The sequence below is a fragment of the Pinus tabuliformis genome, chromosome 3_2 (genome assembly GCF_031772625.1).
Source record: "Pinus tabuliformis cultivar Carrire ecotype Pingquan chromosome 3_2, CPIR1, whole genome shotgun sequence".
Lineage (NCBI taxonomy): Eukaryota > Viridiplantae > Streptophyta > Pinopsida > Pinales > Pinaceae > Pinus > Pinus tabuliformis.
This window is the reverse complement of record NC_142302.1, coordinates 254,687,370-254,710,384: the sequence shown is the minus strand read 5'-3', so window position 1 is coordinate 254,710,384 and position 23,015 is coordinate 254,687,370.

Sequence of the window (23,015 nt, the reverse complement as noted above, 5' to 3'; positions counted from 1 at the left end):
AAAGAAGCTTAAGCATGATGGGAAAAAGATCCAAGAGGGCTACGGGCTCTACTGTTACACCCGTAGCAGGTCAAGCTGCTGCAAATAGCAAGAAAGGCCTCGTTTCAGACACTACATGCACTGGTCTTAACAAGACTACATGGCAGGGCACATATAATCTATTAGAGGCCGAACAACCACAAGTTTCAGTGACAGTGGCTACTGCGGACCCACTCAAAAAGTCCGACGCAACTCTCAAAGAGTTGGCCGATTCCTTTCTTCACAGAATAGCCGCTAGAGAACAAGTCCTTCCCTACACTGATGTAGTGCGATGGGCAATTGAGGAAATTCCAATCATTGACAGAACGTTCCACACAAGAGACGGACGGATTTTCGGGTCGTTCAAGCCAGAGCACCTAAGGGAAATGTATCATTTGCTTGAGCCAGAGAAAATCTACAACAAAGACTTCATCGAGAAGTTTGCAGCTGAAAATGAAGTACCATCTGAGCCCATTCGGGATTGGAGGCAGAACCCGGCCAAACACAAGCACGAAAGCTCGGGTAAGTACTCCGTCGATTCCTTGGCTTCTCCCTATTGCTATGCGGGAATTATGATGTGTAGGCTATGGGGATTACATGATTCTACCAATTTCGATATAGAAATGGTTCCCCTAATGGAAGCAGATGTTAATAGTTTTATCATGGGTTGGGCCACCATTCTTTCTGATAAATTGACTATAGCTGTTCGGGATTTTAGAGCTAAATCTGTAGTCACCGAAAGGAAAATCCCCCCATTTTATTATAATGCCTACATTATGGATACGTTGTGTTTTAACTCTGAGTTTCCCATCCTCCATCTGCTTCAGATGGAGAAAGCAGAAGCAGATGGAGGAATAGCGGAAGAAGGAAGAAGAAGAAAAACAAAGGAAAGAACTGGCAGATAGGCAGAAAAAGGAATTAGCAGATAAGCAAAGAAGAGAGCAAGAAGAGAAACAGAGAAAGGAGTTAGAAGAACAGCAGCAGAAAGAGTTGGAGGAGCAAAAGAGGTTGGAACAAGAAAAGGAGAAGAGTAAATCCCAGACCTCCATAGATCCTGAATTGCTGAAACAATGGAATCAATTCGATTCCATTATCAGTGGAAAGGAAGGCTCCAAAGACGCACCAGACACCACTTCTTCTCAGGTTCTAAGCGGAACCAGCGGCCCACCCACTTCAAAGGATCTCGAGGTAATCACCAAAGACCCTTCCAATCAGATTGTGCTCTAGGTGGAAGATATTCCTCCCCTGGACGTTTTCTACAGCCCTAGGCTCAAAGCAGTTGTTAAGCGCTCAAGGAAGAGATGAAGGCTTGATCAACCTTCCACCTTTCCTGAGCAGACAGTCACAGGGAATGTAGTCTGGAAGGAAGAATTGGACCCCTCTGATGATCTAACCAAGCTATCGCAGTATGCGGGAGCTTATTCTGCAACAACTATTGATAAAGCATCGGAGGTAAGTCTTTTGTTAAAGACTAAGGACCAGGAGATTTGTGCATTGCAAGAAGAAGTAGCCGAGGCGCGAAACAAAGCAGCACAGGTAGAAGAGCAGTTGTTGGCGCAACAACAAGCAAACAATGTATTAACCCAGCAACTGCAGACTGAAAAACAGAGGATTGATCAGAGCTCAATCCAGAAGCAGAAAGAATTAACAGAGGCATTGGAACAATTGAGAGCAGCAAACGAGCTAATGATGAAGTCAAAGGATGAGCAAATTGGTCGATTATTAGCACAGCTCGAAGATATCAAGGGCACTAAGAAAGTCGAAGATTTCAGAGTAGAGGCAGCTCAAATAAATAATGCATTAATCTCTCAGGTTAGACTCTTGTGCCAACAACTAACTGAGGCTGAGCCATTATGTGAAGTATCTACAGCAGTATGTCAGCAAATTGAAAAAGCCAGAAATGAGCTAGATCAGACCGAAGAAACCATAACCTCATATCTTGATTGGCAAGATACTGATGAGGGAAAAGAAGCAAACTTGCCTAGGATCTATGAGCCATTCAAAGACATACTCTTCACGGAATGGAACACTCAAATGATGAAAGCGGAAAGAGCAGCTTCAAGGTGTAAAATGATTAACAACAATATGATTGATTTGGTCAACAATACACTCTATTGGGCCAACATAATCTCTCAGTGTACACCTGGAAGCATAACCACGGCAAACATGATTGAACAAACAAGTTATCATGGTCTGGAGGAAAAGAGAAAGTTAATCGCTGGAGTAAAAACTTTAACCTCCGACGCATATTGGCTCTTTCTAATCAAACCGCACACTCAAAGGTCGGCTCTTAAGTGTTTAACAGATGCTCTCAAGTGCCTAATCCCCGACTTTCAGGATGCCACATATGATGCCCAGCTCACGTCGCGTCTTAACACTCCACCGGAAGTAGAGCCAATGCTGGCGATATGTCAGTTGAGGTTTAAAGGCAAAGAGCCCACCGAATGAAGCATTGCTGCCGACTACCAGATCGCAAAGAAAGATGGAGAAATAGTTATTGATGCCAATTTAATAGTTTTTCAGTTTTTCTTAGATATTTAGATTAGATTAGTATTTATAGACCCTTTCATTGTTTTGGAAAGGGTCGTAAAATTTTGTAATAGAATTAAAGGCTGAAGTTTGCACTACTGTGCTTCAGCCTATATTCTTTTGTGAAACTCGACCAATAGTCCTTTGTTTGACGAGAAGGCTGTTTTATGCATTTGTGCACTATTGTCTCTTGTTTGGAATGCTTTCTGGTTTGAAGGAAGGACTGCGACATAGCGATTTACATAATGGATTGTTGAGCAGCTTACATGGTACTTTTATCTGCATCTGTCCTCTTTCCTTTCATATGAATTGCTGTGTTATTATCTTTTGCTATTGTTGAATACATGTATGCGCTGTAACAACAAATCTTCATTTCATTCCACTATTGGATGTTTTGTGATATGCCTTTCTTTTAATCATGCATGTAGCAATGATATGAATGACAATGTGTAGTAATTCGCTATTATCGCTCTGCATAACTAATTATGCAGAGCAATCTTAAATGGTTTTAACGTCTATGATTTAGTGTTAGAGTCATCTATATGCCTGCCTTAAAGCACAGATTATCAAACGCTATGCTTGGAAAGATTGATAAGTCCCGGGATTAGATTATAGTTAATATATATTTCGCTGATAGTTTTAGTTGTTCCCTTATCACTATCATACCTCATAAGTTACTCGTCCATCCCACTTTTATCCATTATTGGGAAACTGGTCCGATTATCCCCAGTCGGAGCCACTATTCCAAACGGAAAAGGAGCTGCTTTTAAGGTCCGGACCGGGTGGTTTCCCCTTTGTTGTGGCAGCGATTTTCGAGGCCTCAACAAGTTGATGTATTGATTAAGGTTGAGAGTGAGTTGTGTGGCTGAGAAAACATTATATATAGTACTACTATGTGTTGTTGGTGCTTTTATATGGATGAGATGAAGTGCGTTGATGATGTTGTTAGGATTTGAAGAGAAAAGTGGATGTTGAGCTAAGGTTTGAGTCTGAAGACTCTTTTCGTATCTTGTTATTGTGATTAATGAAAGAAGATTACGTGGGTCCAATGTGAAAATAGATGAAACAAGGTCTGGAAATATTTGTGTTGAGTTTGGTGGGCCCAGTATGAAAATGTATGAAAGGTTGTCCATAGGAGTCTGAGGGTTAGGGCCTTCTATGTAAAGTGGTGGCTTGGTTAGGGAGTGGTGGATTCCTTTAGGTGGTGGCCTAAGAAACTATTGAAGGTAAGGGCCTGTAGTAGTTTGGGGCATGCATAGTTGAGGAAGCGATGGCTTCTGTCAGGTAGTGACCTAGAGCAAGTGGTTTATTCTATACATCGCAAGTCGAGGCTTACAGAATGGTGGTGGACAATGATTGCTGTAGATGAATATTGATAACAATAACAAGAAGAAAATATGTATGATGGTTTTTATCCTATAAGGGTTTCCACATAATATTTGGTATCCCTATGTGCCTTGATGATTTATGTGTTGCGCATTGTTGATGTCATGTTCAGTTGTACTTGTGTTGATTGTTGTTGATGATTATGGTTATGCATATGTTATATGATGTTCATATATTACATTAATAGTTATGTAACTCATGATTCAATGTTTTGTGAAGAAAAGGAAAAACGTTAAAATAGATGATCCATTGAGTACAATATTGATTCACGCCCCCCTTAGAATTGTCAAGCTCCCAACAATTGGTATCCGAGCAGGTATCTTCATGTACAACTTGACTGTTTGAAGGAATATATGGTATTTATTATTATTATTATTATTTTTATGGGTCATCAATGTGTGTCTTGCTCAATGCCACAAATTACCAGTTATCGGAAGCAAAATTTAAATAAGAGTTATCAACTTATGGATTTGATGTTTGGAAGTTAGTGTGTGAAGGTTATGGGAAAGATCCCCTCTCAAAAAAAGTGTAGCAAAAGAATCCCCAAGAAAAGTGTGTTATATACAACAATATTCAAAATGTATATTTGGAGAAGATCATGGATCTAACATTTGTAAAGGATATATGGGACATATTTTAGGTGTGGTATGGAGGAAACAATAGTAGAAATAATGGATAGATTGAGAAGAAGAGTAAAAATAAGAAAAAGAGGAAGAGATCCCAGAAATATAGACTCAACCTAATGAGGTCCACCCCCCTAGTGCAAGTTCAACTAATCATCATAAGAAGAAACAATAAAATGGAGAAACAAAAGACCTAGAGGTGATGCAACAAAGTAGATATGAAGGTATAAATGATGATGAGTTATTTATTAGTAATGCATTAAATATTTCTTATGGTAGCCTTTCAGATTTGAAAATTCAATATGATGATGTAATGGTTCTTAAAGTTTAATTTGATTCAGCCATGGTTGTAATAGATAAGCTATATATTGAATTAGAGAGGCTAATAGCTGTGTGTAAATATCAAGAAAAATATATGTAGATTTTTTATGAGAAGCAAAATGAGCTTAGAGAAGAAATCCTCAGCTTTAAGATCCAAAAATAGGAAATGAAAATAATTGAATATGTGAAGAGTAACTAGCTAAAAGAGAGGAAGGTTCAAGTTGAAAAGCTCGAGGGTGAAGTTTTCTCAATGAGTAAACAACTAGAATAGAAGGAAAATTAGTTGAAGTAGGAGAAGAGCACCAAGGTATTGGACAATCAAGGTCTTGCAATCACATTTTTTCTTGTATTTCTCATTTTTCATGTAGAAAGGTCCATGAAAAGTATGCAACATGGGTACTCGGATGAGGAATTAATTTTCACATCCAAGGAGCATTTCCACTTGAAATTTGAGTAAAATCGTAGGGAGATAAGTTGAAAATATGAGTTGAAAAAAGTATCTTTTTTAATATTTTTTTTTTTTATCTTTTTAAAATTTTACTCCAAAAATGGTGATTCACCCCCCCATGGTTGACATCATCATATTGAATCCTATTGGTTCTTATAAAGTTGATTTTGGTTGTACATTTTTGTTTTGAGGCCCATTTTAGACCTCAAAATTTCTCTAATGTGAGTGTTACATTTATCACAACTTTGGACATATTACATCTAATTGTAGAAGCAAAATGTTCATATATAACCATCAAAGTATGAATTCATTTAGGAAACCAAGGAGAAAAACAAACTTTAGGTATAGAAATTCATTTCATGGTGATTATTTTTCATGTAATCTATCTGGAAACAAGGAAATTGATTTTAGATCTCATGCATGGAGTAGAAGCATGATCAATGCAAGGCAAAGATGTGGTGCGAAAAACCGAGGGTTTGATCCTTTTACATCATATCTTAGTCACGTGAGATACTATACTTGTGACAAATTTGGCCACATGGCTAGATATTATAAATTGTCCCATTTCACAAGGAAAATTAGAAAAAAAAAGTAGCAGACCCAGAGTATGTCTAGCAGAAAGGCATAAAAGAATGTGCATACCAAAAAGAGGCCTACCGATGTGTGGAAGAAGAAGGAGGAGCAACTAGTGAAGTGTGGAATCATTTTGTGCACGTTTAATGAAGATGATAAGTGGTACATAGACAACATATATTCCCATCATATGTTGGGGGCAAAGAGTAGATTCCTCTTCCCAAAGAAGACTAAAGATGACCATGTTATTTGTGGAGAAAATAAACCTACTAAGGTGTCGGGAAAAAAAAAGGATGATATTGGTGATAAGAAGTTGAATGTAGTTCATGTGTTACTAGTTGAAGGAATGAAGCATAATATATTGAGCATGATTCAAATGGTAGATGGAAGAAAATAAGTGATATTCAACTCCAATGGTTGCAACATTAGGAAAGAAGGGTCCAAGAGAGTGATTTCCAAAGGAATCATGACTCTAGACAATGTCTACATGTTAAGGGGAAGAGTAACTAGAAGTAAGAGATTGAATAAAATCTCTTCCCCTTTAAATTTTGAGTAAGAAAACTTATTCCCCATTGCAGTCCATTGATCTAAGATATATTCACAAGAAATATTGCAAAAAATTCTAGTCTCAGGGGAACACTATTGGGATGGGATCCCTAGGGTCAAATTTTGTCAGTAAAGTCAAGTTTTGTAATAGCTTTTGTGAAAGAATGTAAGTCTCTGATAAATATGGAAGTGGAGCGCGAAGCTAAGTACGATTCAAATGGGCATTAGTCCCTTGTACGGGTAGGTGATAGGTTGGTTTTGAGACTCACCCATGGTCCGCGACCATGGTATTGTAATGAAAAGGCTTTATATAGTTGAGTCATAGCGAGTCTAAAATATAACTTTTGATAGAGACTCATTGTAAGGGTATGGTGCTAGGTAGGAAAAGTCTGTTTCTTGTAGTTAGGCGAAAGGAGAAGGCTCCTGCAGCTGAGTGCGCGGGCCCCTGCAGATGGGTGTGAAGGGAGAAGAAGTTTGTATCTGAATGTTTACATCTTAACATAGACTATTTTGATCCACTCTGTGCATATGTTCCTTACTTATTTATTTCCATTTAAGTTTATGTATCTTCGCTCTATGATCTGTTTTATGTGAATTAATGGTTTAATTCTGCGTGAAACGATAGATCTGTAGTATTTATGCATAATAAGTATAATTAACCACCTTCGCGAAGCTTGAGAAGTTGTTAGATAGGTTTGCTGTAGTTAACCACTCGAAAAGGATAGATCTACGCGAAGGTAGAACTAGGTCGTAAAGGCTTCAGAATATATAGTTTATTACACAAATGTAGTGAATCTGTGTCTTTTATGCCTGTTAAGTACAATCAAGTACCTTTGTGAAGGTCCTTTTGGTAGAGTTATAGTAGCTAATAGTCGGAAGGAATAGGTCTGCGCGAAGGCAGATTTAAGCTATAAGAACCTTAGGAAACCATCACACAAGCCTCTGGATGCAGAAACCTAGTTCTAGCAACCCCTAATACTACTTTGGGTGAGACTACAACTTGCACTACGTAGGTTGTTTCTGAAAGGGCCAGTGTTGAGTCATGGAAAAGGTATGCAATTACTACTAATCTCATCATCCTTTTCCTTTATTCTGATCTTTTCTATATATTAAAGTGTTAATCTATTAAGGAATTATGGTAAGAAATGAAGGAAATATCTGCAGTTACGACTTAGCTAATTATTACCCTTCTTTATGCAGGAAAACAAGAAAAGGGACAAATGTTGCTCCCTATGAAGGAACAACAAAAATCGGCAAGCTAAGGAAGGTACGCGGTGGTTGCAGATAAGGCCAAAGCAAATCAGAAGAATCAACGCAAGAAAGGAAAGGATGTCTGAAGTTGGAAATCTGTTGCGAATCCCTCGGGATTGAGAGATCATGAGGGATCGCATTTATCATTTATATTTTACCCTTTCCTATTATAAAAAGAGATGTTTGTAAGAAGGAAAGGGGAGGAATCTCTGTATTATTGAAATTGTAATTATAATTACAAACTCTCGCTGTCAAGAAGAACACGAATATATTGTAATGATCATTCAATTTGATGATTAATATGTTATCACTCAGGTTGTCCCTCAGGTTGGAGTAAAGGGATACGGCCGAGGTAACCACAAACCAACTTTGGACTGCAGGTTCTAGCCCACCTGCAATCAGAGAGGGCTCTCTCTTTCTGATTTAGCTCTGTTGATGATGATTTTAGGCTAGCTATTGAGTTCTGGGGTTTCTTTTGTGTTTTGGTGGGAAGATTGATGTTTTCAAGTAAAGAGGCAGGTATAGTGTGAAAGTTTCAAACCATTGGGTATGGAGTCAAGGAGTAAGACTGCTGGTGCGTTTTCCTAGTCACAGGAGGAATAAGGAGCAAGGTAGCTGCACACGGAACAATTTTCAAAGTCTAAAGGATGGAAAGAATGCTAAGGAAGGAGAGGCAATTAAGAATCTCTCAGTCAGTTTAACACAGAAGGGCGGATGATCTCTATATAAGGGCAGTAAAGAATCCTTAGATAACTGTCAAACACATGTGAATTAGGGTAAATATGAGCCACGGGGAATTCATATTCATGTCCAATTCATTTTAGATGAAAACATAAAGAAACAAAAGAAATTGAGCCTAGGGTGCAATTAAACAAGTTCTAAGCTAATCTTTCTTTTTGATATTTAGATGGTGAAAAATGAAAACAGAGGTAAGAAGCACTTATTGATTCATGTTGCAGCATAAGAATTCCATCATTTAGTCTCCAGAGACCATTAACAACACATCAGACATTCATTCCTCCAATCTCTTCAGCAATCTTTGATTAAAGAAAAAGTCTCAGACATACAATGCGAGTCTCTAATGAAAAGTTATCAATTGACCAACCCTTGAAACAATACAGAGGGTGGTATATATAGGGAAAATTCTCCAAAATTGTTTATTACAGCTGTGACCTAAACAGGTTTGAAAGTAAAGGATTACTTTAACCTAAACCTATCAGAAATAAATGCAAGAAAATATCTACGGGCTGCACTGAGGGCAGCCGTATCAAACTGAATTAATGCGTTGTCCTTGGTGGCTCGGTGCAGTGCTTCTGCAATAACAGTGCATGGACTTCTGCTCCATTGTAGTTCGGTGGCTTTAGGTGCTTTAACTGTGATTTGAGAGCTGGGATGGGCTTCCACCTCCTGATTTGACTTTGTTGGAGGCCATTCAATGTTGACCTGCTTTGGGAACTGAAGATTTTCATTAAAAAATTTAACTGATACTCTTTTCCGCTTCATCCTTCCTCTGATACTCTTTGATGAATGAATCGGGCCGGATCTCTCTTTCACTGTGGGTCAAATCAAAACTTAATGGCCGTTGTTCGGCCCTTTGTTTCCTTTAGAACTGTCTTTTGATCCTTTCTGCATGCCTCGTGAAGAAAAACGGGTCATTTGGCGCCTTTTGGGCTTGCTGGGGGCTGCGCAATGAGGGGTTTTCCACTTCGTCCCTTTTCCCGTAGCCATGCGCGATTAGGTGCTAATTGCACATGAAAAACTGCCTCGAAATTTTAATCCGGGCTTCCTAAGCACGATTTTCGCCTTTCGCCTCAAAATTGATGATGATGTCAGCGGGTGGGACCATGGTACGGCGGATGACGTGGCAGGATGACATCAGCAAGGTGACATCACCATGTACGGTGGATGACGTGGCAGGGGTGACTCGGCAGGAGGCCGATGTTGTGCAGATAATGTGGCGCGGTGACAAGGCAGACACGTAGAACTGGATAAGTGACATGGGGCGCGTATATAGAAGGCGGAAAGCGGTTTCATCGGACCGCTTTCTGTACAAGGGCGGTATCTGTCAGAGCCCTTCCGATGCAATAGAAAGTGGACAAGTGTCTTTTGCATGGCAGAGAAACCGGCTCGCTATCGGAAGCTAACGGTCGAGCAGCGGAGCGCCTCCGAAATCGCCGAGAGTCGTTGGATGGGGAGGGCCCGATCCGACGGTGGATGGAACAGGTGAATCAGCGGGGGAATAATGGACAGGTGCGCGAATATTCAGATCTTTATAAGCGCCGCGGGGAGGGTTTATATTTTGGTTTTGTGGGCTTATACAAGCGGGGGAGACCAAAATTTAATGTTTAGTAACACTTTAAACATTATCTTTACGCAAATGAATGCGGAGGGGTAAACTTATAGGGTTTTGAGGACAGTGAGGTGGGTAAAGGTCCTTGGTCTAACTAGAGGTTTAGACCAATCCAAGTTTCATGACACGGATGGGTTCACAATAGTCCCAGGTGGACTACTGTGTCCCAGAACTGAGAAATACATAGTTATAGTGCTATGAGGTGGGGTATGTACATAGGGGAGTTATTAACATAGATTTAGTAGGGGAAGGGAAAAACAGATAGGGATTTACATATTAGAGTTAGTGGTTAATATGAAGATGATGAGAAAGCACTAAGGTAAGGAACCTTAGGCTATTTTGGGGAAATAGAATTTTGTAAAAGAAGAATGGAAATCCTTGAGTGAGGCAAATCTTCACCAAGGCCAATGTTATGGAACATGATGAGACTAAGAGGCTCAAGCAGATCTTGACCTCTTTGGGAAAATTAGTGAGTGATTTAGGGAATAAGAAGAGAGGGGAGTTAGTTATGTCCAGTTTGAGTTCCTCCAGATGAAAAATTGCATCCTGACTATGATCTGAAAAGATATAACACTTAGAAACACAAAATTGATCATGGATCATCATTTTGCAACCTCGAAAACTGCCTACCCAGCCTACTTTCCTAACATTTTTTCTTCTTTTGGTGGGTGCACTTAGACTTGCAGACCCATCTTTACAATTTTTTATTTTTTCTTTTCTCCTATCTAAGTCTATACTTATTTCTGCCAAGGGCCCAGATTAAGCAGTTGGGCTCCTTTGATTCTCTACCTGTCTACAGATCTGCCAAGATTAAGCTGTTTGGACAGATATCATTTTCTATTTTCTAAAACAGGAAATTGAAACATAGGGAGGCCAAGATTAAGCTGTTTGGCCTTCCATTTTATAGAAAATTCTTTTAAAAATGGTTAAGTCAACAAAATTTGGAACTCAGCAGTGGCATTTGGACTAGCACACTTCATGGCTTCTTCTTTGGTCTCTTCTGGAAATATGGAATATTGCAGTATGCAAAGTATGACATATTTGGCATGTAAAATGTCAATCATGAAAAATGAACACCTGTCGCAACAGGAGGCTAACATAATATATAAGTAAAGTTGTTGTTCCCTCACATTATCTAAAGTAACTTAGCAGTGTTCGCTAGCGGCTAAGGGCCCGGTCTCTGGTGGATTCAACTGCTTCCTTTGTGTCATACATTTTCAATTCTTGCAAGTGTGATGGTTTGATAGTATTCTTGCTTTCTTTGATTTTATCTCCTTTGCTGTTTACTATTTTCCGGTGTTGACAGAATATCTTTGATTTGTATAATTTACAGTATTATTGTTGATTCAATTTACTTTCATTTTGGATCAAGTTATTTAGATAAATATTCTGCTTGATATCATCAACTGTAAAGACTATTAGCTATCGCTGTTAGACTCTCAGATTGATGGTATTGTTGTTTAGATTGTTTACTGAAGAGTGAGTTTAATTTAGATGAAATCAGTTAAAGAGATATGAGTTATCATTACTGTACTTTCAACTGATGCTACTGTTACTTGAATTTATGAAAGATTTGATTTCGCTAGAGGGTTGAGTTTTCTTTAATTGCAATTGGAATTTACTAGATGCATCCTTTTACACTTGTATTTAAAAGATCTATATTGCAATTTAGGAAACATTACTCTCTGAGTTAAATAGCAGCCACATACTGTGTACACTCTTGAAGTAAGAAGACTTGCCCGGATTGATAATTAATGTGAGGATAATAAGGAGCTTTAAAAGACACCTTTTATCACCCAACATTTTGGTGTCGTTGCCGAGGAGAGTGTAGCCATTTCTAATGAGTAATGTACATCTGATAATTGCTGTTGAAGAAGAATTGGGTATTGAAAACGGAAGGTAAGAACCTACGTAACAAGAAAGTAAAGTGCTTGCTCCTCCACCTGCTTTTCAGCACAATTACGAACTGGGTATTAAAAACGAAAGGTAAGAACCTGCGTACAGAGCATGTAAAATGCTTGCTCCCCCGCCCGATTTCGAGCGGAATTGTTAGGAACTTAGGGTAGAGATAAACATTTGAATTGTTTGCATGAATGACTAAGAAAAAAAAACCCGAAAACAATCCAATTCCACTACCCAAAATCGACAAATCTAATGGACCGGTGACCCTTGGACGATCGACTTTCATAGACGACATCTTAAAGAAAGCTGAATCTTAGCCATCAGTAGATCCTCGAAATGTTGCTTCCAGACAACCTACTATCTCCATTCGGGCCATAGGCTCACCATTCGTAGCCTACGCTGAGGTCCACAGCAAAACGGTAGGAATTGAGCAGAGCTTTCAAGAAATTCAAAATTCGTGCCCAATTTCCTCACAAGAATGGAATTCTTGTAATATTTGTGAAGGAGGAGGAGAAACAAGGGAAACAGAGGAGCCAAGATCCCCTTAGATAGTAATTCAACAAGGAATACCCAGTATCCCAGACTGAGGGAGTGTTGTTAAGATCATTCCCACCCCTTCTAATCACCCTAGGAATAACTCTCTAGAGATCGCGGAAGGGTACTGGCATATATTTGATCAAATGGCCAACAACCCACAAGCACCTAGACCTCTACATTACAGTATCCCATCGTTGACACAACTGTCAACGTACCCATGAAAGCTATCCCTCTCCAAAATATTCCCACCTTTCATGGACTTACATCAGAGGATCTAGATGCATTTCTATTTGAATTTGATGTATTATGTTGGGGTTATGATTATACCACTGACCCCTAGAAACTAAATCTGTTTCCCTCTACATTAAAAGGAGCAGCCTTGTGTTGGTTTATGGGGACTAGGTGGGGGCATAATAAATGATTGGGATCAAATGAAAACCGATTTCCTTAAAAAATATCAGGACTATTGCAGATCTAGGGAATTGAAAGACGAAATATTCCAAATGGTAGCAAGACCTAGTAAAACGTTAGAGGAATATGTGGAATGTTTTCAATACAACCTCCAGCAGTCTCCCTATGCAACTATGCCTTTGCATGATAATGTGCTAAAAACTACACTGATTAAAGGGATGAAAGAACAATGGATAGAGACATTAAATATTATGGTTAAAGGGGATATATATCAAGAAGACTATGGTGATATTATTAAATTGTGTATCAGGTGCTCAAGAGGTAGTATGAGATTGTAACCAATAGAACACGACATGACCACCAGGGACAGTAAAATCTCTAGCGGAAGTATAACACGTGCAGAAATTGCCAACCTGTTAGAGGATTTCAAAACAGATATCTTGGGAACTTTGACGACACAATTAGACATCATGCAAGCCAAGTAGAAGCAGGCTAAAGCAAAACAAAACTTGGCGATCTTTTGTCCTAAATACAGGAAGAAACATAGTCACAAAGAGTGCCCGCTAGATATGGTGCAAACCTGTGCCATATGTACTAAGGATCACACCACAAAAAGCTGCCTGTCACTCCCAGGGTTAAAAACAATCTATAAGGAGGCAGAGGAAGAAACAAAACCAGTCTACCTGCTAAATGAGCGTCACCAATGGAAACCATGACAAACAGGTATGCCTACTGATCCATCTTCTTTCTTTCAACCCTCGCAATATAATTCACAACAATACCCATGAGCTATGTGGCAGAACCAACCACCTTTTTCCAATTGGTCACAACAACCATTCTCTATACCACCTTGGCCCAACAATCAAATAAAACTAACAATTGGTAAAATTCCTCTTATTTCCCACGATTCTGGCAGAATAATGCATATTAATCTCAATGGCCACCCTCCACTTCACAGAAACAGAATTGGCAGTCAAGCTGGCAAAGACCTACAAACCAGCCAGCAGGAACAATCTCCCTACCTCAACCTACACTACCATCACCCTACACATTGCAATAGGACCCTCAGACCAACTTACGACCATAGCTCTCAGCGCAACCCAACCCGAACCCCAACAATTGACCGGTCCAATCTGTGCAAATTATTGAAGGACCAGAGCCAGAGACCAAGTTGAGGGAGTGTAATGAGCTTAAATTAAGGTCTAGACGGATAATAGAATCAGAGGGGGATAAAAATATACAATTCGAAGATCCGTTACCTATAGAACAAGTACCACAAGTGGAGAATCGAGTTAAACAAAAAACTTACGATCAAACTATTACCTCTTCTCCACCATTCCCAGAGAGATTAATTATACCCCACTCAATCGAATATCTCGAATTTTATCTTCTGGAAGAATTGAAAAGTTTGTGTGTAAAAATACCTCTCCTCCAGGCTATTCAGGACATTCCAATTTATGCAAAAACTATTAGGGAATTGTGTATGAAAAAGCCAAAGAAGAAAATAAAAACAACCCCAACTGTCCATGTAGTCGGTACTTTGTCTAATTTATTATCAGGTAGGGAAATGCCTGTAAAATATGAGGACCCAAGAAACCCTATAGTCTCGGTGCAAATAAATGGATGCTCCTTCCCCAATGCATTAGTTGACCTAGGAGAAGCAATCAATATTCTCACAACAACCTGTCAAAAGCTTGGTATTACATCCTTGGATCCAACCACAACCTTGTTGGAACTGGCTGACCGATCGGTAGTCAAACCAGAAGGCACATTACAGGATGTAATGGTGTCTATAGACTCTTGGAAATACCCAGCAGATTTTCTGATCATCAATCCTAGAAACCGGCTAGACGGATATCCCCTAATTCTAGGTAGACCTTGGCTAGCAACCGCAGATGCTTACATAAGTTGTCGAACAGACAGCATGACTATAGCAAGAGGAAGCAATGTGAAGGATTTATCCTTATATCCTCCAACTCAGCCAAGTTTAACAATAATAAAAACTAGAAAACAACCTGTATCATATCTAACTGAAAACATTAGATCACCGCTAACTATAGAAGATGCTCTCAAATTCAAGGATCAAACAGAAGATGACATTATTAACAGTTACATTAACCAACCAGATGTCGTATCCCATCCAAAATGTCACATGATCGAAGCAGCCCTCGATAATGAAATAGAAGAAGATCCCTTAAAAGATATTAACGACCAGTCAATACCAAAAACTTCTGTTTATAGTAGTAAAACCATAGAAATTGAGTGAAGGAAAACCTTAAATATCAACAAAAACCTGACTGCTAACCAGGAGCATAGGCTTGTTCAACTTCTGAGAAAATATAAAGAGACTTTCGCATGGGATTACCCAGACATGAAAGGGATTGATCCCCAATTATGCATGAACCACATCTATATAGAGAAAGATGCCAGGCCCATTCGACAACCTCAATGGAGGTTAAACCCTCACCTTAAAGATATTTTTAAAGCTGAACTACAAAAACTGTTAGATGTAAATTTCATCTATCCTATATCCAATAGCAAATGGGTCTCTCCATCAGTAGTGGTGCCTAAGAATAATGGAAAGTGGCGTATATGTGTTGACTATAGAGAGCTTAATAAAGCAACCCAAAAAGACCATTTTTCCCTTCCGTTCATTGACCAGGTCTTGGACACATTGGTAGGAAAAAAATTCTTTTCTTTCCTCGATGGCTTCAACGGCTACAATCAAATTCAAATTGCCCTTGAAGACGAGGATAAGACTACCTTTCCCTGCCCTTGGGGGACATTTGCTTACAGGGTCTTACCTTTTGGGCTATGCAATGCATCTGCCACATTCCAAAGGGCTATACTCAGCATTTTTTCAGATCTAATAAGTGAAGGACTCGAGGTGTACATGGATGACTTTACACCTTACCGAGATGAATTCGAGTCGGCATTACAAACATTAGAGAAAGTTTTGCAAAGATGCATTGCTACCAGGCTCTATTTAAGCCATGAAAAATGCCATATGATGATGACCGAGGGCCTCATCCTGGGTCACTACATCTCAGCAGCTGGAATCCAAGTAGATCCAACAAAAATTCAGATAATTCTTTTAATACCTACTCCTTCCACACAAACTGAGGTACACAGTTTCTTGGGATTTTCTAGATATTATAGGAGATTTATAAAGAATTTCTCTCAAATTGCTGCACCATTATATGCATTAAGAGGAAATATCGATTTCATTTGGACTGAAAAATGTGACATTGCTTTTGAAGATTTAAAATGACTTGTACCAATAGCTCCAGTATTATGGGGCCCAAACTGGGATTTTCCATTCCAGATTTCATCCGACGCTTCAGATACAGCCATTGGATCAGTTCTCGGCCAGGAGGAAGATAAGAAGCCATATGCAATATACTACATCAACAAAAATCTATCTCCTGCTGAATTAAATTATACTATGACTGAAAAAGAATTTTTGGCTATAATCGATGCTATCAATAAATTTAGACATTATATAACAGGATATCCTGTGGTTTTGTATACTGATCACTCTGCTATTAAATATCTAGCTAATAAACTTGTTACAAATGGAAGAGTGACAAGATGGTTGATACTTTTGTAGGAATTCGACATAACAATCAAATATCGACTAAGAAAAGAAAATCTAGTAGCAGACTTCCTTTCACGTATGCCAAAGACAGATGACTCGGCAGCAGTAGAAGATCAGTTCCCCAATGAACATTTATTTGTTGTAACCGTGAAAACACCATGGTACGCGGATGTCGCAAACTACCTAGCAGTGGGAAAATTACCCAAGCACCTGACGCCCAACGAAAGAAAACAAATAGTACAACGTAGCACTCAGTTCTCCTGGATCAGAGGATATTTATTCCATACAGGGGACGATATGCACATTCGAAGATGTGTCAGGGAAGATGAAGTCTTCGACATCCTAAAAGCTTGCCACGAAGGGACTTATAGTGGAAATTTTGCAGACTGCAAGACTGGTCACAAAGTCTTACAGATGGGCTATTATTGGCCCACCATTTTTAAAGACGCCAAGAAGTTTGTCCAGGCATGCGATAGTTGCCAAATAATGGGACACCCTGGGTAGTCTGATGAGATACCCTTGCATCCACAGTTAGTCATTGAACCTTTTGAATGATGGGCGTTAGAATTCATTGGTCCAATAAACCCATCGTCTAATCAAAAGACATACATACTAGTTGCAACAGAATATGTGACTAAATGGTTGGAGGCAGAAGCATTACCAAGGGCAACGGAGGACTCATCAATCCACTTTCTTTTCCAACTATTTGTGTGATATGGCTTGCCTAGAGAAATAATCACAGATGGAGGGCCACAATTTATAGGCCATAATATTGCTACAACATTAAAAAATCATCATATCATTCACAGAATCACAACTCCATACCACCTGTAGGCAAATGGCTAGGTAGAAAGTACCAATAAAGTAATCGAGGCAATACTCACAAAGACAGTTGCATCACATAGACGTGACTGGGCTATCTGATTGCCAGAATCCCTGTGGGCATACTGCACGACATGGAGAAATACCATGAGACCCATATCAGCTAGTATTTGGAAAAGAACCTATCTTCCTAATCGAATTTTAAATTCAGACATTGAGGATATCTCAAGAGGTAGGCTTGGACTTAAATGAAGCACAAATTAATATGCTACATCAAATCAATGAATTGGATGAAATCTGGCTATCAGCTCTTCAGCATACTGCACTGATCCAACAATAAAGAGCGAAATGGCATGATGCCCTTATCAAGAAGAAGATCTTCCACGAAGGTGATTGGGCACTTCTGTATGATTCTAGGTTCCAGGATTTCTCGGGAAAACTCCCGACCAGATGGTTAGGCCCCTATGAGATACAAGAGGTGCACGATAATGGCACCCTCACATTAGCCACCATTGATCATTCTGGCTACTCTTTTAAAGCACATGGACATCAAGTACGATTCTATCACAAACTGCCTACCAGGGAGTCCTTTTTCCAATAGTTACAGGAAGATTCCACTATACAAATTCTTGCTGAGGAGGGAAACCTGTCCACAGCATCGGTCCAGTGAAGAATTTATTTGTTTTTGAAATTTGTACATAAAATTTCCTTTCTTGACTGAATTTGCTTGTATAAATTGTATATCAGTTGTTTTTTTTCTATTTTTCCTTTGTTGTTCCCTCTAAGGAACAACCACTATTCCCTCTAAGGAACAACAATTTTGTGTTCAGATTTTCTTGCTATTCCCTTTAAGGAACAACTGTTGTTCCCTCCAAGGAACAACTGCTATTCTCTCTAAAGGAGCAACAGTTTCGTGTGCAATTTTTGCTTTTTGTTGTTCTCTCTAAGGAACAACTATTGTTCCATCTAAGGAACAATTGTCGTTCCCTATAAGGAACAAGCACTGTTCCCTCTAAGGAACAACAATTTTGTGTGCAATTAATTATTTTTTCTTCTTGTTGTTCCCTTTAAGGAACATTTGCTGTTCCCTCTAAGGAACAGTTGATGTTCCCTCTAAGGAACATCAATTTCGTGTGTATTTGTTTTCCTGCTGTTCCCTCTAAGGAACAACAATTTCATGTATATTTGTTTTCCTGCTGTTCCATCTAAGGAGAAACTGTTGTTCCCCCTAAGGAACAACAATTTCACCTCCATTTTTTTTCTTTTTTCTTGTTGTTCCTTACAAGGAACAGCCGTTGTTCCCTTTAAGGAACAACTGTTGTTCAGTGTAAGGAACAACCGTTGTTCCCTGTAAGGAACATCAATTTCTATGTGTATTTTCTTTGCTATTCCCCATAGGGAACAACAAAATTTTGGCGTGTATTTCCCTTGCTGTTCCCTCTAAGGAACAACAATTTTTGTATGTATTTTCTCTGTTGTTCCCTACAAGGAATAGCTGTTTTTCCCTCTAAGGAACAACACCCTTTTTGTGTCTTTTCCTTATTATTCCCTATAAGGAACAACACTTTTTGTGTGAGGTTTTCTTTTGCTATTTCCTTAGGAAATAACACTTTGTGAATATCATTTCTTCCCTTTGATCACTCTTTATGATCCTCTATAGGGCAAGTATACAAATATATATGTAAGGATACAAATCTGAAGTTTACTGGAACAAGCAAATCGAATATTATCATCTTTAATGAGATTGATTTGTATTGATCGAAAAAGAAAGGACACAACCATCTATATCACTTCACTGTCCTTATTTTCACTATAAATTGAATTGATTGATTATTTATACCATGCTAGTTCTCCCCTAACCCCTATAATTCTCTCTGTTCATTATCATCGAATAAGGTTAAGGGCATACTTTTTTTCTATTGATATGTTCAGGCTTCTTCTACCATCCCTACTCCTAAGGAGTGTTGAGCCACCCTATATATATAAATAGGAAGTGTTGTTCAAATATATATATATATATATATACACACTAACAATTCTATGATTTTTCAGATGGAGGATAGGGGGTCTCATCACGAGCCAACCTACCATGATCATAAGGAAGCAACGAAGTGGCATTCCCACTATGGCCACCACACCAGGGATATGATCCAATGGATGCATCAAGAAAAAGTCCTTGGAACAGGAGGTCTCATTACGAGCCGGCCTGCCCACCTTTCGCTCCTTCCTAGTGAATGACAATGTTGTCATCTAGTTACCAAGCCAGCACATTGGTCGCTACTCTAACATCATAATGCACTTCCCCAATTATACATAGAGGATCATGGTTCCAAAGGGTGAAAAAGCAACTCTGTCAAGGTTATAAACGCTTGTGGGCAACATAAGCCCTGCTGATGGTATTGAAGTCATATTTTCAACATAAATAGTTATTATAATTCCTTTTTCTTATTTTTTACCTTTACCATAGAGAGATTATGTTCCTAATCTATTTTTGAACCTTTATGCATGTGATATCTTTTAAAATTCAATCATAGTAGCTTTAAGTGGAATGATGACGACAAAGTATCTTTCCTACGTCAGTTGTCATTTTTCCTTTTCGAATCACCTCACGGCATCGCCTCACTTATTGATAATTCTTGTTATATGCATTGATTTCAGCACTCCGATATCTTTTGGGATCCTTTCATTAATATGCATACATTGCCACTTTTATCACCTTGTACTTCGCCACCAACACGTTATTCCTTCACTCATTCGGTCGAAGGAAACCTATCATTTCAAAGTGGGGCGAGGAGAAACCTCCAGTGTACTTATGTATACATGTCAGTCCTTTATTCGATTGTGCAGGGAAATACAACATTCCATGATAATGGAGTATGTGGTATATTAGCAAGTCCTAAATAACAGTATTTATGCATGTATAGTATCATCCGAAATAACCATTATAACAACTTGTTGTTCCATCACTCGTCTCTGTCTATTGCTATGATATCTCTGTTACACTAACCATTTGTAGAATCCAGGCAGTATGGGAGGAATAATAGTGTGCAGGGAGCCGCTAATACTGGCCGTTTCTGATGTAGCCAGAGAAATTCTAGTCCGAGCTGGATGGATAACATACTTCACACGATTTCAACAACCCAACGAAGCAATTGCCATTGAATTCCTACAAAATTTATAGAACAGACAATCCATGATAAGAGGCAGGCAAATCACAGTTTCAGATGCGGTGATAGCTGAAGTGTCCGGATTACCAGCAGAAGGACCCGTATGTATTAATAAAAGATTGAAGTTGCAGGATGCTATCGCAGTCTTCAAGGACGAAGGATAGGAGATGATCATCAAAGGCAAAGGAGTTTGACCATCATCCCTTGGAGAACCATGGGGAGAACTAGCCAGAGTCATCCAGAATTACATCACATGTGACGGGCGAAAAGACGTGGTAAGGCTGCATCAACTTAAACTATTCGCAGTCCTGAAACAAAAAAGTTCTGTGAATTTGCCTGCATATTTGAATTTTCTATTGCATGACAACACTCAAAGGAGAAAAAAGTCCCAATACATAGAAACTGTCATTAGCCACCACTGTTTGATTAGGCTGATAGCGAGCTACAACCTCGCCCAACAACAATCAAGTTGGGAGGAATTAATATTTTCCATTGAAGGGGGCTTAGCTCTGCCTACGCCTAACCCTGTTCTGAAAAGGAAGAGGACTACCCTTACAGCAAACATTCCCCAAAAGCGCAAAAATTTCGCTAAGTTGAGGACAAACTTAGGAGCGGCCGAAAACCCCCAGGGCAGTATCAGCCAACCCATAGAATTGTCTAGCCTAGGAAGTGAACAACACTTGCAGATAGAAGGCTAGGATAACCTTGAGTCGGACCATGAGTAAGAAGCAGGGCATTCTAGAGGCAAGGAGAGAAATGAATCAGAACTCCCCTCAACATCAAATACAAGTCCCCCAGGAGATTTATTGCATGATATCGAATTGGCCCAGATCCTGACCAATATGGATGATTTCATACAACGCGAAAGCTCGCTTAATTTTAACATTGGAGCAACCCCATCTATAGAAAACTCTAGTCATGATAGAATTATATCAGAAAACATAGGCTGCGAAGCAGAAACAAGGGCAGAGGCCACTCAAGAAGAGGTGAACCAACCTAGTGATATGCCTCTAGAAGAACCCAGCCAGACAGGCCTAAATACAGAGAATATAGGCCAAAAAAAAGGAACAGAAATAAACCAGGAAGATGAATACCAATCTCAGGACATGGTTCTCTTAGAACAAAGCCAAGATGAGCAACCAGGCTCGTTAGGAGCAAAGACGATTAACAGAACAATTTCTCCTCCTAAAAAGCATAGAGACAAAATTAAAAAGCTTAGGAAGGAACAGTAGAGGCTGTAGAAAACAGTAAAAAGGCTCAGACGAAAGATAAGAAAATTATCAGTGGGGAAGGTTCTAGACAAAACCCCGGAAACAATAAATGCAGCAGTTCAAACTGAATTATATGAAACAAAAGCTACAGGGACTCAAATTGAGCCCACACTCACTCAACTTGTTAAGGAACAACATGCAACTCTTGCAGAAGCAGCTACCCAGACAGAGGCTATACCTTCTTGTGACTTAGCTATTCAGACAGAGGTGGTACCCTCCTACAACACGGCTACCCAGACAGAGGCTTGGGCCTCCCATAATAAAGGAACAAAGGCAACATGCATTCCTTCTCATAGCAGGAGTACGCAAACAACCATTCAAGCCAAAGATATCATGATGAGCAATGACCCCAGTATATTGACTCTTCAAGAAGATTTAGCACAGGCTCGGCTTGAGCTAGAAACTATCTCTCAGCAAAAATACCAAGAACTACAGAGGCAGCTTCGAGACATGAATACATCAGAAAGTGAGACCTTCGACAAATACCGAAAGGTAGAAGAGAAAATTGAGAAAATGAAGCTTGAATTAGAGAAGGTCATGAGTCAAACGGATACTATATGCTCATTGTACACTGATGTCTTGGCATGCAGACCTCCTGCCAATAATTATGCCTTATTTTTACTAGAAAGATACTTGCAGTTGAAAATCAAAGCCATCAGTGCTGGAAAACCGAGAGAATTAAAAACAATTGAGGATTTATAAACTGTTGCAAACATCATGGGGTAAAAGTTCAAATATTACTTTGTGAATTTTACCTACATAATTTTGTATTAGAGGAAGAAGTAGAAAAGAACCTCAATCCTTTTGTGGGGGATGTGCAATTCCAAGATTTTATTTCATTCGTTGTCAATCAACTAAAATGGTTCAAGGTTCATAACACATTCCAGAGGCAAGAGCATGGACTGGACCTTTGGGTCAGAGGTGAACTCAAACACCTGTTGCAAATGCTGGCCAATCACAAGAGTTTGGCGAAAAGGCAAGGAGTAATCAGAATTTTGGGACCTATTCAGAAAGAGATTGTACAGAAGGGAGTAGAATACTTCCTCTCCATTCAGGAAAGCTCCTTGGCTACAAACAAGCTCAGGTGGACAGTCTCCACTAGTAATATACAGAATACAGAGCCATTTAATTATAAAAATTTTAAACTAGCTACAGAACGTTTTGTCACTTATAACAATCTCATTATGAGAGAAGGTCCTTATTGGCTAGGTTGTCGGTTCCACAACCCTATCGTTTGGTATCCTACTGAAGGTTATCGGGCT